General features: G+C 38.7%; 1 protein-coding gene across 1 annotated transcript in view; it reads right to left on the reverse strand.

The window, feature by feature from the left end:
• The window catches only part of LOC121893579, a 112437-nt gene that overhangs the window by 7637 nt on the left and 86745 nt on the right, over positions 1-18055 (reverse strand). The gene's annotated exons all lie outside the window — the stretch shown is intronic.

An 18055-nucleotide genomic window follows, 5' to 3' on the forward strand; every position in this document is an offset into this window, starting at 1 on the left:
GTTCAGACAAAGTAATTTGGTTTTAATCCAATTTACAGAATTTGTTTATAAACAGGTTTCTGTTTACCTTTTCTTTTGAGGTCGACCTCTGTCCTTGCAGATAAATTCTTGAGATCAATTTGTCCAAATCAAAACGTTTTCTCACATCCCGGACGAGCCCCCAAATTGTTGAGGAAGCCTTTCAGGCAACCTCCCCGAGTTGGTTGATGCGAGAAGAACGAAACCACAGTCGAGTAATGTCTTTGTAGCAGCAGAATTTATTTATCGAAGATCTTCGGAGAACACTTTACAGAAAAACCTGCATTTGGCAAAGCGCCCTGTGTTCTGAGCTTTTGTCTACATGCCAGAGCATTTTATACCTTGTTTTCACCCCCTTTTTGGGTGTATCTATTGTTTGGACCCCAATTGGCTCTTTGTCTATCATTTCTTAGAAAAGGAGCTGTCTTCCTCCTTCATTTTTTTTACCCCAATTCACCACCCACGCTTAAGGTTATTTCTGTCTCCCTCAGTCTGGTTCGATCTAGTTCTCTATATGCTCTTAATCCACATATCTAACCACATACTTCTACTTTCTTGCTTATGCGTCTGCAGACACAATACTCAGAAAACAGTGAACTTTTAACTTCCACTTATTGTTGCATAACTCATCCTGTTGACAGCGACAGTGGCAAGCAAAGGACATGACCTTTCGATACCACTTCTCAATTGAACAAGGCATATAAAACATACTTGGTTAACATAAGTTTAAATCAGCACTGGGATTAATATGACAATGTGTGTTTCCCATTACCTCTCACAAGATGTCTTCAGACCTGGGCTGTTTTCAGGCAGTGCAAGAAGGAGATAAACATCACTTCCTTTGTCCACTATTTTGCCCGCTGCTGGGGCTGCTTTGCTGCAATTTTGTAGGGGGCGCTATTCAGCCAGTTTGCATCACTGACTGAATATTGTCATGAGGACGTGTTCAGGCCAGGACTCTTATCAAACATGCAAAGTTTGGTGCAGACTGGAGCATTTGCACTAAAGTTATAGCAATTTCCTCTGTCATAGTGAAACATCAAAACTCAACGCCACGCCATGGCCACACGCTTCAACGATAGCTCAATTATACCATATTAGGCACATTACCGCCACCCTCCACTTCAGACTGTAGACCAAATATTAAATCCTACACATCAATCCTGTCTGTCTAATAAACTAAAAAAAAAAAAAAAACTGCAACTCCACCCACTTGGCAGGTTCATTAAAGTTTTGATGCTGAGCTCCGGAACTCTTCCTGAGTTCTTCCCTCATATATTTTCTTTTTTTTTTAGTGGTGATGACCTATGAGGGGAAGGGAAAAAATGGAGTGAGAGTGACAGTTTAGTGATAAAGTGCTGCAGAAAAATAAAATCAAAACTAAAATTTGTAGCTCTGTACTGCAGTTTTTCCAAGCACCTAGCAGTTCGCTCACACTCTCCATTCAAATATGAGTATTTTTCTGTGTCCAGCTGCAGTTACTTATTGTCTCTACATATCTGACAACAGTGTTCAGTGCTTACTTTTTTGTCAAGGAGTATATGTGTTCCTAAATGAAAAAAAATAGGAGCACACATAGAAATTTGTCACATCTTGCCTGGACTTTGGGTGTTTTTTGGTCTTTTTATGTTCTTGTGTTCTTTGGGGTCTCCTGGTTTGCACTTCTGTTTAGTCCTTCGGTTCATAAGGGTTTTCTTGTGTGATTTGGGTGGTGGGTTTAGAGGACTGCATAATTAGTTTGTTGGGTTGTGTGCTTGAGTTTATGTTCGTGGTTGGTTTTGGATGGGTTAGTGTAGGGGGCGTTGAGTTTGTTTTCTGGGTTTTTGTTCTCTGGTTCCCTTGCGTGTTCATGTACTCCTCCACACCTGCCCTGCTCTGTTTTCCCCACACCTGCCCTGCGTTAGCCTCGTCAGCCCTGCCCTGCTCCCTGTGTTTACTCAGCCAATCAGCTCCCTGTATGTTCACTCCCCTCTCTTGAGTTCTCCACCCATCTCCCCACCTGCACCTCATCTCCTTGTTAGTTCAGTTTCTTTTTAAGTTCTGGTTTTCTGTTCAGTCCTTGTTGGATCGTTTTGTGTTGTTTCATCTGCTAGTTCTGTTCAGCTCTGTTTGCCTGTTCATGACCATTCACGATTAAAGGAGATTTTTTCATCATATCTGCATTCCGGCCTCTGCGTTTGGGTCCACTCCTGCTTCCCCTCCTGACAGAACGATCCAACCAGTAATGGACCCAGCAGAGACAAACTGTTTCCAAAACCAACCACAAACACAAACCCAAGCACACAACCCAACAAACTAATGATGCAGTCCTCTAAACCCACCACCCAAATCACACAAGAAAACCCTTATGAACAGAAGGACTAAACAGAAGTGCAAACCAGGAGACCCCTCAGAACACAAGAACATAAAAAGACCAAAAAACACCCAAAGTCCAGGCAAGATGTGACACAAATTTAGGAGCACACTGAAAAATGTTCAAGTAACTGTTCATTAAAGACAACAATTTATCACATACATATTTAAATGCTTTGTGTGTGTGTGTGTATGTAAATCAAAATTTATGTTCTCTTTAGGGGTGCTAGATTATGGCAAAAAGCATAATCACAATTATTTTTGCTTGATATTGACATCACAGTTATTTAACACGATTACTTTTTGGTGATTGCCGATATATGCACATTTTTTTTCCCACTTGGCTGAGGAAACTATTACACATGCAAGCATAGATTGTACTAAGTATGTTCAAAAAAGACAATATATGAGGGAAGAACTCAGGAAGACTAGAGCTCTGGAGCTCAGCATTAAAACTTTAATGCACCTGCCAAGTGGGTGGAGCAGCAGTTTTTTGGGGTTTTTTTTGAGTTTATTAGACAGACAGGATTGATGTGTAAGATTTAATATTTAGTCTACAGTCTGAAGTGGAGGGTGGCGGTAATGTGCCTAATATGCTAGTTGCCAATTGCTGTTACTTCAAACAGAGTGGTACATCCTGTCAGCCGAGGGATTTCCTATCTGTGCAGCCGAACACAGCAACTCCTTCACGGACTGTTTCACCCTGATGGTCTCGGTGTTTCTTCCGCAGGCTTCATTTCACTTAACTGACCGACAGACCCCCTGGTTCTTCCCACTTTAACCTGAATAACAAACTGGGGCTCTGTGGTCCGGTTGGATCTAAACAGAGAGCCTGGGCTGTTTTTTCAAACAGAGTGGTACATCCTGTCAGCCAAACACAGCAACCATGGATGTATAATAAGAGCTGGATAGGGCGCTGCCGCTCAGCCTTTCAGCCAGTTTTTCCCAGTGGCCACTCGCGATATTGCAGCGAAAAATCCCCCTGCGGCCTAAAAAGGACTTTCCCCATAGACCACCACTGTAAAAGAGACACCTGTAAAACATTTGATAGGACGCCTCAAACTGCAAACAACGTCACTTATGACTCTTTCTATTATGAACATTTGATCCATGGAGGTTTTATGTTTGTAAAACTTTCCTCGAGCCGAGAAAAGCGATTTAAAAATCTGTGACGTCATCACAATGTAAAGTCTACGGGCCAAGAGGGAGCTCGCGGGCAGTGCCAGCGGGGGAAACACTACTGTGCATATTCAGTGGGCTGCACAACATGGAAGCAAACCCAGAAGCTAGAAACTTTTTTTGGCGCATGTGCCAGGCGAGCAATTCCTATAGGATTGAATGGGCGCCATTTTTAGTCCAGTATCCAGCTCTTATGATACATCCATGACAGCAACTCCTCCACGGACTGTTTCAACCCGATGGTCCCATTATTTCTTCCAAAGGCTTCACTTCACTTAACTGACCGACAGACCCGCTGCTTCTTCCCCCCCCCCCCCCCCCGCGACTAACACACACACTCACACGCGCACAGATACACGCACCGACATCTTTTTGCACATCTGATGGTCAGATAACATCGGACAAAGCTTTGCTTTGTCTTTCCTTATCCACCATCAGACATGTGTTTTTCACGGAATTGGGTGAGAGCAAGACGCCGACCACCGGGCGGCGCCATCTTGCTTTTGTCTAGCCACGACACCGCCGTACTTCTGCCATTCGGGTCTCGCGTGACGTGACTTCCTCCCACAGTCACGTCCGCATCGCAGACCGACGACGTCATCACGTCAGGCCCAGTCGCCATCTTGTCGCACACACATACACATACATGCATTCCCCTGCATGTGTTCAACCCTGTACATAGCTGTTGTGTTTTGTTTGGTAGAATTTGATTTTAGAATAGCTGTTTATTGAATGAAGCATTTGTTAACTTTGTTGATTTTGCTAAGTTTAATAAACAATGTTATATCTTTAAAGAGTTCTTCTGTCATTATTGTGTGTAACATATTGTGAAAAGTGGCTGATTGAAGGAGTCAGAGCTCGAATTCAACCCTTCTTTGTTCACCCTTGAATGTTTATCTCTCAGACATTAACATTCTAGGTGAACTGCCATTTATGAGACTACCTTGTTCGGTTATTGGTCCCGGTTTCCAGGTGGTGCCCCGTATTTGTTAGTTCATATTAATAATTCTATTAATTGTTATAATTAGTTAATTATCTTTGATCATTGATAATTATTGCAAATAATCAACTGTGTTCCTCACAGATCCAACAGTTGGTGCCCGAATTATTGATTAAGGTTAACAATATTTTGATTTCATAATTCATAATTATCTGTGATAAACAGAGGAGTGGGCTCACAGAGAGAAACTGGTTAGTATTGTGTGTCAAAAGACTCTCACACTGATCATCTCCAAATGTTTTCTTGGTTCCCAGAAGCTTAGCTGACTGCGCCGCGACCCGATGTGCACAAGGGCGCGAAGGCCCGCTCAACGCTGTTTGCAGCTTTAATTAGGGCCTGAGCCTAAAGGGCGAAGACCCTATTGTTTTTCGTGTGTTTGTTTCTTTCTTATTAGGGCCTGAGCCCAATGGGCAGAGACCCTATTGTTTTTCGTGTGTTTGTTTCTTTATTATTATTATTATTATTCTTTCTTTATTAATCTGCCACTTTAACTCTAAATTTGACCCCCTAAACATGCTCAAAAACTTACCAAATTTGGCACACACATCAGGTCTGGTAAGAAATTTGATAAATATAAAAATTAACCCCCAAAATGCCAAAATGTCCTCGAGAGCGCTGCCTATGTAGCTAAAACGGCTGCCACGGCCCGTAGGAATGTCGTAGAGAGATCGAACCAAAACTCAATTATTCATCTCATCAAGACCTACAAATCATATGCTGACACCCCTGACCTAAATCCAACAGGAAGTCTGCAATCTCAATTTCAAAGTACGATTTTGTGCCAATTTTGGACCTTGAATAAAGGCTATCTCCTCCTAGGGCGTTAATGGTATCGGCTTCAAACTTTAATACATGACTTATCACACTGTGCTGAACAAAAGTTATTAAAAGTTATAAAATAAAAATGTTATTAAAAACAGAAGCCCTTGGACTGCGCCACACTCCAGTTACTTAGTGTTTCTACACATCTGACAGCAGTGTTCAATCCTTACTTTTTTTTCCAAGGAGCACATGTGCTCCTAAAAGAAAAAAATTAGGAGCACACATATAACTTTAGGAGCACACTGAAAAATGTTCAAGTAACAGTTTCTTAAAGAAAACAATTCATTACATACATATTTACAATTTATCACATACATATTTAAACTCTTTGTGTATGTGTGTGTGTGTGTATGTAAATCACAATTTATTGTGTTGTTGTTTTTAGGGTTGCTCAATTATGGCAAAAATCATAATCACAATTATTTTTGTTCAATATTGAGATCTTGATTATTTAACATGATCAGTTTTTGACTGTCGTTTTTGTCAGTTGCCGATGTTGACATATGCACATACTTTTTCCACTTGACTGAGGAGACTATTATACATGCAATCATATATCGTACTAATGATCAAGAAAGACTATAGCCAATATGAGGGAAGAACTTTAATGCTGAGCTACTGAACTCCAGTCTTCCTAAGTTCTTCCTTCATATATTGTCTTTCTTGATCATAGTATAATCTATGCTTGCATGCATAATAGCCTCCTCAGCCAGCTGGTAAAAATATGTGCATATATCGGCATCAGCAATCGGCCACAATGAGTTGGAAATATCAGCATATCGGATATCAGCAAAAATCTAATGTCGTGCATCCCATGTTAAAAGTCTTTACATTAATAAAAATAGACTTGATAAAAATTAGGAAATTAATTTGTTTTATACACAAACTCATCAAGGGTTTTCAATTTACTAACTGAAATTCAAGTGAATGGGCACAAAACTTGCATGATTTTTATGACACAGGTGTGAGCAAGGCAACCATGTCTCATCCTGCAGAAAATTCTCATCCTCACACCGTTAAGATTTGATATTTCGCCATGACAGAGGAAGTTGCTATACCTTTACTGTAAATGCTCCAATCTGCACCAAACTTTACATGGTTGTTAAGACTCCCGGCCTGAACGCGTGTACATGACAATATTCCATCAGTGATGCAAGCTGGCTGAATAGCGCCCCCTACGAAATTTCAGTAAAGCAGCCCCAACAGCGGGCAAAATAGTGGAAAAAGGAAGTGATGTTTATCTCCTTCTTCCACTGTCTGAAAACAGCCCGGGTCTGAAGACATCTACATGCCCGTGACAGAAGCCTTTCGATTGTGCCGCGGCCCAACGTGCGCAAGGGTGCGAAGGCCCATTCAACGCTACTTGCAGCTTTAATTAGGGCATGAGCCCAAAGGGCGAAGACCCTATTGTTTTTCGTGTGTTTGTTTCTTTCTTATTATTAGGGCCCGAGCGCTGACCAGCGCGAAGCCCTCTTGTATCCAAAGGAATTATTATTAGGGCCCGAGCGCTGACCAGCGCGAAGCCCTCTTGCATCCAAAGGAATTATTATTAGGGCCCGAGCGCTGACCAGCACGAAGCCCTCTTGTATCCAAAGGAATTATTATTAGGGCAAGAGCGCAAACCAGCGCAAAGCCCTCTTGCATCCAAAGGAATTATTATTAGGGCCCGAGCGCTGACCAGCGCGAAGCCCTATTGTATCCAAAGGAATTATTATTATTATTATTATTATTATTATTATTATTATTATTATTAGAGCCCGAGCGCTGACCAGCGCGAAGCCCTCTTGTTTCCAAAGGAATTATTATTATTATTAGGGCCCAAGCGCTGACCAGCGCGAAGCCCTCTTGTTTCCAAAGGAATTATTATTATTATTATTATTATTATTATTATTATTATTATTACAACTCTTTGACCTCAAATAACTTCTACAAACGTGTACCAAAACTCACCAAAATTGGCGTGCGCGTCAGTTCTGGTGAAAATCGCAGATTTTATGGGTCTCGCAAAAAATGCGTGGAAAAATGGCTCGACAGCGCCACCTAGAAAATTAAGAAAAGCGAGCCCCACGATACAGATCGTCGTAGAACAATGAAAGTTGGTGTGCTTATATATCATGACCAGACGCACCAAAAACTCTCTTGGAGCTATACCCTAAATCCAACAGGAAGTCGGCCATTTTGGTTCAAAGTTGCCATTTTCAGGCCAATTTTGCCGTTTTTAGCCCGCATACTTTAACGAACTCCTAGGGATTTGACCTCAGCAACTTGAAATTCGGTCAGTATCATCTACAGACCTGGGAGATGAAAAGTTATCAAAACAGTGAGTTTTCGACATTGCCGAGGGGGTGTGGTCGGGCAGCGAATTTCGATCCTTCGCCGTGAAAATTCAAACGGCCATAACTCCGGCATGCACGAACCTAAGAGACCCAAACCTTTTGTGCTTGGAAAGAGTCCCGTCCTGAATACATTCCTGTGTCAATATTGGATCTAAGTCATAGCGCCACCTAATGGCAACAGGAAGTTACATGTTTTACACTTTGACGCTCTGTGGGTCGCACGGTGATGGGATCCACCTCAAATTTACTCAGTATAGCCTAAAGACCTTGGAGATCATATATTATGAAGTTGGTGACTTTTCGTCGAAAGGTGTTGCCATGACAACGCGGCGAATTTCGATGTCTCGCCATGAAATTTCAAAGCCTTATAACTTGACTCCACATGGTGTGATCTTTTCCAAATTTCATATTCTTGTTAAGAGTCCCGGTCTGAACACATTTTCAGGACCATATTTAGTTAGAGTCATAGCGCCACCTACTGGCAACAGGAAGTATCATGCGTCGTTCTTTGTTGTATTACTACTAATTGTTGTTGTAGTACTACTACTAAACAGGGGCTTGTTACAGAAAGCAGATGCAGCCAACTCTGAGTGTAACATTGAACTACAGGTTGATGCACCTTATGATGGGAGAGTGTACGGTTTCAGAACAGCTGATCAGAGTCAGCTTTATCAATTCTGAGTATGTCACTTTGAGTAATGCTTGTGCGTGATTAATAAAACAAGCTATTATCAGTGGAACTTTGATATTACAAGTTATTATGGCAGCAGGTAAATAAAAGGCAGAGCCTAGACATAGAAATATAAATGTATGTGCATGCCGATCTTGCACATTTTTTATCTGTAAAGGAGAGCCTGAGTGAAAGCAGAGAAAGTGTTGATACGTTAACACAATAATGTTTTATTGAGTGTTGTACATTAATGCATCATTTAGCTGATTAACATTTTCTAAATGATGGTCACGTTGAATTTATTGTGTATCATGATGCAGGTCAGTACATTTTACATATATTTGTTCAGCCCTAATCTGACAGACAAAACACAGGAAGCAGGAACTTAAAATGAAAAATATAGTCAATAATTTAAAGCATTTACAGATCAAAAACACAGATACATGACTGTAAGCCCATAGTCTGATCGAGTAATGAAGTGCTGGTGATTTGTACTAGAGAAGTTTTCAAGTTAAAAACACAGAGTAAATCAAATTGTAAATAGTGTAAATTTATATATATTTATAGATTACAAGTCTATTTGTATCTCAGATCAACAGCAGTCAGTGAGGTCATTCTGCTACTTTAACAAATGTAGTAAATTTAACAGTGTCACTGAAATGCAGCGAAAACATGTTAAGATCATGCTCCCTATGTAATACTCTCACTTTCAAACTATATTTTGCAGTTTTACAACATTTGTGCTCACTCAGCATATTAACATATAATCTACAATATTATAGAAATGATGTGTCATCAGTGCGACCAATCACATCATGAGTGATAGAGAGAATTATTATTGATTCCACATATCTAGAGCTTCTTTATGACATTTTGAATTTAAACTTAGATTACATATTATGTGTATCAAAGATTCAGTACATGAGTTAGTGTTACAAGCTAGCAACTTTATTCTGAGTTGACACTGATTTTACATTGTGTAGTATTTGAATGGGAGAGGGGAAAAAATGCAGTTCTGAGAAAAGACTAATGCACATAAAAGTGGTAACCTTAGGAAGTTGTGAGTAACTACATTAATAACTAACCAGGATTGCAATGCTTACAGATAGCAAGCCTTCGTTAAAGAATACTTTGATAAGAACGAAATGAATGGGGATATGAAACATTGGTTTGGCTTTGTTAAAATAAAGGAGACAGAGACAAAACAGGGTTTATTGAAAGAAACCTTTCAGGGATCAGGTTAGGTGCACAGAGCTTGTTAATCTGGTAACTGACCCCAAGTTTAAGTTAACTGTTTTTCTGAACCTGAAAATCCAGCGTGTCCCTCATCTCTTGGTGAACAAACTCAGATCTTCACTAAACTTGCTTTCTGAAACAGGCCCTTGGTAGATCAATATTTGAAGGAGTTCCATAGAATGGAATGGTGGTTTGTTTTGCAGTTATTGATGACTAAGAAAAGAGAGGTAGGGGAATCAGAATTCGTAAGCCAAGATCTTGTTTTTCAGGGATGTGTTTTGTTTTTAAACAGACAGACTATGCTCTACAGGTGTGCTAATGAGCATTTAGGTTGAATGGTTGATGGGCCATTTTGATTGTATGTGGAGGACAATAACAGAGAATGTAGGATGAAGGTGGGCTGTAGAGGTGTGTTGTGGCGTGATTGGTTGTTTTGACATGGCTACACCCACACACAAGAAAGCTATATATATAGCATAGTAGGTGAAGGCGTACCAATTACTTGGGTTTGCTGTGTTTGTTGGTTTAACTTGCAGTTTCTTCAGTGAAGTATACCCATTCACCAATTTTCAAGGTAAACTGTAGGTCTATATTTATAAAATATATTTCATGGATAAGTCACAGGATATCATAACATAGTGCTGTAGTTTAAAGGTTGATATATAACGATGTGTCATTATGCTATGATTGTTATGAGCGTTTTAGATAGTGAGTGGTGAATGGTAATGTTTAAAATGTGCAGATGTCATTGCTAAAGTATATGTTGTTGGAAACATATGTGAATATGGTACTGGGAATGCAATGCTTGAATGTCAATGTCACAGTTGGTTTAAAAAGTGTTACGTTTGTTGACGTGTCTTTTTGATATAGTTTTATCTTGTGGGATCCAGCAGCTGCAATTTCTAAGAATAGTGTAAATGGGACAATTTTGTGTGAAGAACCATGTTTTTATAACTATAAAAGGAAGTGATTTGTCATGTTATATGAATTGTGTTACTGAACTTGGTTTTGTGTTTCTTGTTGTGTAGGGCATATTAATAACATAGCAAATGTGTTTTGGTTAATTACAACAGTGTTCAGCTATATGCATGCAAAAAGTTTTTAACATTGTGTTAGGTTCAAAATATTCTTAGGAATAGTAGCACTTATATGAGATAGTGAGTTGTAAATGGTAATGTTTAATATTTGCAGATTTATGCTTAAGTATATATTGTTATACACATATGCAAACATGTTATTGTGTTTGTGATGCTTACATATCAATGTCACAGTTGGTTTTAAACTGTTATGCAGATTATGCAATTATAAGTAACACAATTTCTTGCACATTATCAGATGCCTCGTGGAAAGTCCTTCAAGCGTTCCCAGGCTGCTAAGCGGAGGATGGTGGTCATCCTCTGGTGTTTGAACCTCAACGTCCTGCCAACGTTACTTCTGCCTGTATGTATCTAATTGTTTGTCCATACAAATCTTGTAAGTGTAGTTTGGTTGTATTATTACAAAAATGGTTTGTGTTGTATGTTGTTGAGACTGTGTGTTTGTTGTATTAATGTGATGTGTGGTTTGTATAGGCTTATCAATAGGTATCGTTTGTTCTTGTCTGTTTATAATAGGTTGTGGAACTGGTTGGAGGCATCGTGTCAACGAATGGCCAATCTCTCCTTTCACTGGGCGTTCCCACAAGATGGTCATTCCAACGATGTCTCCTAATAAAAAGGTATGAATTCAACTGAAAGTGTGAACATAATGTAGCTTGAGAGAAAATCAGTGATGTTAATTTTATAGCTATTTTTTGTGTTGTTTCAGTTTGTGCTGGTTGTTGGTGACTCCCATCTGCGAGGCTTTGTGGATGGCATAGTTGAGTTCCCAGAAGGTCCTGTCGCCTTTGGTTTCATGTCGACACCGGGGGGCAGTGCAGCTGACCTGAGGAGGACCATCTTTGAGGCAGGAGAGGATTTTGGCATGCTCCTTGCCAGTGTCTGCAGCCTTTGGCCCAAGGTAGGCCTTTGTTACCTATATTTAGTCTTAAATATTTATACACACATTTTGACTATATATATATATGTTTTGGTGGTAGTATAGATTATTTTGTTTGTATGATTAGTAGCATATTGGAAATGGTGTTTTTCATTAATGAATACATTGCAGAAGATAAGTAGTTTTGTAAGTATTATTTATGGTGTTTTGTAGGTCTTTGTTGTGGACTTTCCTCGTCGTCTGAACATTGACCTGAGGTTGCAGGAGGACCTGTGTGACGTTTACAGGTGTCAGGCTCATACTTGGGGTTAGTGAGTAATAGTGAAATCTGTGACATGTTGATCAACTTAATTTGTTGTGGACAATTTGAGTGAAAGGAACAGTATAACTACAATGAAATTGCTTTCTATTTTATATCAACAAGTTAACGTAGTTGTCATAGTGGTTTTGTCATTGTGTACTTGCAACATATCTATGAACAATGTCTTTAATATGTTTTTTTCCTTTCTTAGGAGTGAAGTACTATGATACTGCTGCATACTACCCTATGAGTCGTCGTGACATATGGAGCAGAGATGGTGTAAGTACATTCATTGTTGCTGAGATACAAACATGTAGAGGGAATTATACTACATCATATCACAAGTTATGTCATGACAGATGACATTGACAGACAGGTTTTTTAAGCCTGTTGCAATGTGTTATCTTTACAGGTCCACCTGAGTGACAATGAGGGGATGCCGAGACTCCAGGAGCTGCTTAGTTATTTTGCTGCTCTGGAGTTGCTGGCACCTGCACCTAAGGCACAGGTGTCTCCCAGACCTTCAGCACCCACTAAACGTGTCTGTCCAAAAGTGGTGGTGACTGGGGAAGTGAAGGTGACATGTCCATGAGATCCTTCTGAGTGGAAGGTTGTTGGACGCAGCAAAAAGGTACATTGTGTATAGTAATTCTTTAAGTTGATCTTGAGGAATTAAAGACATGTGTTTTTGTAACTGTTGAGCTTGTATTGATGCCTATTTGTGTAATACAAACTGTGCTATTTGTGTTTGAAGGTGACCCAGCTTGCAGAACCTGACCAGTCCAGCACCTCTCCAGAAAGGAGTGCGCAGCCTCAGGTGTACTTGTTCGTCTTTTGTAAAGGTGCATTTTCAAAGAATTAATGTATAAGTCTTTTGGAAAAAACACATTGTAATGATTGTTTTTGTGTTTTTCTCACAGGTGGACTTGTCGCCAGTGGTTTTGAAAGAGTGCTTCATTCCACTATCACCTGTGCGCTTTAGCAGTGCATTTTTGGATGCAGTAGAAGAGGATGTTGCATCACCTTCGTCTAAGCCTGTGGTTTGTAAAGCTACTCCTCAAAGAAAAAAGATAATTTATAGTTTAATTATTGTTGCTGGTTGAAACCTTTGGGTACATTTGTTGGTGTCCCTGATTATAATGAATAGTCAATAAAGTTTAAACTGGAGTCAAAGACTTTTCCACATATATTTATGTTGTAGTAATATATTCGTAACTTCAGTAGTGTTAGCAAGTGAGTAAAGAGTTGTTGGACAAGAAGGGAAAAACTACTGTCACAGTGTAATTGTGCCCTTTCCCTTTATGAGTAGCCAGAGTGTAATATTGTGTCTTCATAATATGTGACTCAGTAGGAATACATAATGCTCACTGAAATATGTATGTGATTTATCTATATGTTATTGAATGTGTATGTATATGTAGAGGGTGACTAAAATGAAGTAATGGACAATTGTTGTACAGCACATAAAGTACTAAGTTGTAAATGTCATTGTGGAGAGTGCTTGTTGAAAAGGTCTGTATTGTAAACAGTTGTAAAAAGATTGTTTTTGCTAATAATCATTGATCTATTTTTCAATACAGGTGTCCCAGCCCAGGAAACCAGAGCAGTGCAGTGATGCGTCCAAACGCAGTGTTCTGCATCAGGTTAGTGATTATTATTATGTGCAATTTGCATGGTGACATGTATGTGTAGTAATTGAAGACTGATGCCTTTTATGTAAGCCAATATGTCACTATGTATGAACATTACACATTAAAATGATGATAATCATAGTAATTCATCCAATATGTATGTTCATTGATATAATTGACAGTCAAAATACAATAAAATGAAGTTGGTTAAAACAATGCAGAATGGAATTTTAAGTACAGTGTTTGCAGGGACCATATGTTTTGGAATAAGCTATTGTTTTAACAGTTTGTAGAATAAAGAAAACAAACAATGTGATTTGTCTTTACAGGTGTCCCACCCCGGGAAAGGTGGCCAGTCCTGTGATGCCTCAGAAGCAAGTGTTAAGCACAAGGTTAGTTTAATGTGTATTTTATGTTTGGGTGTATGGTGACATGTAATGTGACTATTTGTACATAGTAATTTCAATAATAAAAACAAGTTTGGGTATCTAAGGATTCATGATGCCCAATGTTTGTAATTCATGAAAAGGTCATTTGATGTCTATATAAATGACTATCATCATAAAAAGGGGTTAGTTGTTTGCCAGTTCATGACAGAAAGAAGTTGCACATTATCATTGTGCAGTGTGCGAGTATGACAACTTGTATATTGTAAACAGTGTATAAAAGTATGGTCACATACTATGTAATTGTCTAATAAATACTATGTGACTTTCTTTACAGGTGTCTCAGCCCAGGGAAACCGAGCCCTCGTGTGGTGGTATGCAATGCAGAGTTCTGCATCAGGTTTGTACTGTTTGTACATGTGTAAAGTTACATTGAAAGTAATGGTCAAATACGATGTCTGTACTTGATATATACTATGCTACTGATCTTTACAGGTGTCCCAGCCCAGGGAAACTGAGCAGTTGTGTGGCGGTAAGACACGTCGAGTTCTGCATCAGGTTTGTACTGTTTGTATCACATTTAAAGTTGTATGTAAGGAAATGGTTAATGTGATATCTTCATATAATGCATACTATGCTAATGATCCTCACAGATGTAATTGCTGTCTATTTCTGTTCATATATAACAGACTTTGATAATAAAGTGTTATGTATGTCCTTAAGGTGGAGGCAAACAGATCAGTGTTGTGACAGTAACGGAGGACAAGGTTGGTATATTCTACAGTTTTTGCACTTTGTATGGCTGAACAGCAAAATTATTCCATAAACACTGATTATATCATTAATGTTAACACATTGTTATGTATTTCCTTCACGTGAAAGCAACACCAGTCCTGGAGGTGTCTGCAACCGTATTAGCTGATAGTGATGTGATAGTGACAGAGGAAAAGGTTAGTCATCTTACAGTTTGTGCACTTTGTAAGAGTGAATAGCAAAGCCATTGTGTTATTGCTGATTGTATAGAATAATGACACACATTGTCATATTTCTTCAGGTGGAGGCAACACCAGTCCTGGAGGTGTCTTCAAATGTGTCAGCTGTCAGTGCTGTGACAGTGACAGAGGGCAAGGTTGGTACATGATACAATTTGTGCACTTTGTAAGAGTCAATAGCAAAGCCATTCTGTTAACACTGATTGTGTAAAATAATATATAGACACCAGTTCATTATTATTGTTGCTTATTAATAAAGTCATATTTCCAGTTTTAGATTTTTTGTTGCTAATATGTGTAGATTCAGTAGATAATGTGAAGCCAAAATTACAATGACATATAGGCAATGATTGAGTATGAACTATTTAGTAATGATGTTGTAATCATAATGATGGACATATTTGAGACTATATATGTTATTGTGTAATTGCAGATGCTTGGTGAGAAGGGTGGACATATGCATGGTGAGCCAAGATCCACCACAGGTAAGACTGTTACTAGAAAAAGTAGTCAGCGCGACCATACTTATAATAAACATGTTGTAAATAGTCTATCAGGAACATTTCATCAGGCAGATAAGAGGTTTCAATATGGAGGCCTTCAGTGTATGACAATAGCTTTGGTTAGTCTAGCCAGTCATACAGTTCGTAGTGTCATGTCTTGGAAAAGGGTTGATCTAAATAATGTTGTTTCTTGGGGTGACAAGTTGTATACAGATTTGAGAAAAAGTAACATGATCAGGGATTCATCAATGATGCTGAGTGTTCCTGAACTGCCTCAGCAGTCTGTTATTGATGGACAGACTTTTTTGTTTGAATATGGTAACAATGTTATCAGTGGAGATGTAGATGTGGTTGATGGTGAATATATAGCAAATGGTGTTTTGAGTACTTTACTATGTGGACTGACACAGATTTTAGAGCAGTTTAGTACATGCCTCCTTACATTGTGTGGCACCACAGTTGCTGTGATTCATGATAATGGACATTATGCAGTTGTTGATTCACATGCACGCAATGCTACTGGCATGGTTGATGGAAATGGTAACAGTGTTGTTGTGTATTTGGTTTCTGTTGACGATGTCTGTAATCACATTTGCAGTTTGGCTAGAGGGCTCAGTAATAATGCGAAGCCTTTTGAGATAGCTGGTGTTCATGTCACTTGTGCAGCTATAGGTAAAACCCACTTGCCTGTAAGTCCTCCAGTCACATTTGGTGATATTGGACACATGCTAACCATTGACAACTTGTGTTTGCAATCTTCAAAAGCTGCAGCAGAAAGTCTTAATATTAGACATCATGTTGTTGGAGTAACTGCAAGTTGTCAAGATTTGACTAAAACTGTGGAGACCAGTGAGCTGAAATGTAGTTCAACACATGTAGACAGAAAGCGTAAAGCTTCAATGGGTTCATTTACATCTAAGAAAGTAAAAAGACATGACTATTCAGAAAGTGATAAAGAAGTTATATTCATTGCTGATGGAGTAGATCAGAAACTGTACTTTAGTCCACTTTGTGATTTTGTATGTCAATCTTTATGCTCACATCTAAATGTGGAGTTTGATAAACATTGTGTACCAGCGTCTGCACATATAGGTTTGATAGGAGTTCCATGTAAAAATGATAGTAAATATCGCAACATTTTGAGGAGCGGCTATTCTTCAGTAGCAGACTACATTAACAAATCCAAAATGCGTAATGTTAACAGTTGGGCTACAGAAGTTGAAATACAGACAGCAGCAGATTACTTAGGTGTCAATGTATTTACTTTTTATGATGGTCGTTGGTTGAAATATAACTGTAACAACAAGCTCTTGTCAAAACACAGTATCTACTTAGAAAACTGTAATGGACACCACTATGAGACTGTAATTTGTGTTCATGAGCCTGGAAATCATAGATGTTATGGCTTTTGTAAAAGCACAATACCCTGTTCCAAGGGTTACAATATGAGATCACAAAAATACTGCGGTTGTTGAAAATCACTTGCATTCAATGAGTAATCAACAGTATAATACTTCATCAAATGCAATGCAGAATAACACATGCTGTGCTTCAGTAATAGATTTAGAAGGTGATGTTGAAGTAGTTAATGACTCTTGTGTTAACACTGTGGCTGCTACTAGCAAAACCACAATCCCATTTTGTCCTATTTCAAATGACATAGCAAAAGCCTTGTGCATCAAATGTAAATTGGAATATGAGAAGCAGGACACACAAGTTTCAACTGTGTATGGTACATGTGGGGTTATATAAAACAGATGAGATTGTGCATGATAGTAACAGTTATTCTAGATCGGTAGCTAAAGTGATCTCTGGTTCTCAGAAGGGTCATCGCAAGATAAGATCTACTGTAGTTAAGTACATGGAGGATCACAATGCAAAGTACATGACATGTGTAGGAAAAGCTTATGATTCTATATCTGACTATATAAAACACACTAATATGATGTATGTTGGTAATAGTGCCACAGAAATAGAAATACAAGCAACTGCTGATGCATTAGGGGTGAACATATTTGTATACAGTGCTGAAACATGGGTCAAATACAGTACTAGTAGTACAATGTCAATGCTTGAAGGAATATATCTGAATCACAGTAAGAATGATCATTTTGAACCACTGCTTTGTGTTAAACGTAATGAACAAGTTTGCTGTGACTTGTGCAAATTACCCAATTCTTCAAATACACAATACATGTATAGAAGGGGTTCCAATTTACAATCACATAGTCCTGCTAAACCAGAAGCTTGTTTTTCAAAATACATGAAATGTAAGAGGAAATTGCTTTCCAAAAATCTCTACCACATAAATATCACGCGAAAAGAGACACTTAAGGCAAATAGTATAAAAAAATATCAGGATAACATTTTGCATAGGCAAAAAGTAAAGGCACGAAGTATCTACAAATATAAGACTGATGTTTTGCATAACATAAGAGCTAAGGCTATGAGCATAGGCAAATATCACCATAATATTTTGCACAGGGACAGACTTAAAGCAATGAGTATTAATAAATATAAAGATGATAATTTACATAGGACAAAAGTAAAAAAGAATGAGTATTAAAAAATATAAGGATGATGTTTTGCATAGGGCCAGAGTTAAAATAATGACTATCAATAAATATAAGCATGATGTTTTGCATAAAGAAA

The sequence above is a fragment of the Thunnus maccoyii genome, unplaced genomic scaffold (genome assembly GCF_910596095.1).
Source record: "Thunnus maccoyii unplaced genomic scaffold, fThuMac1.1, whole genome shotgun sequence".
Taxonomy (NCBI): Eukaryota; Metazoa; Chordata; class Actinopteri; order Scombriformes; family Scombridae; genus Thunnus; species Thunnus maccoyii.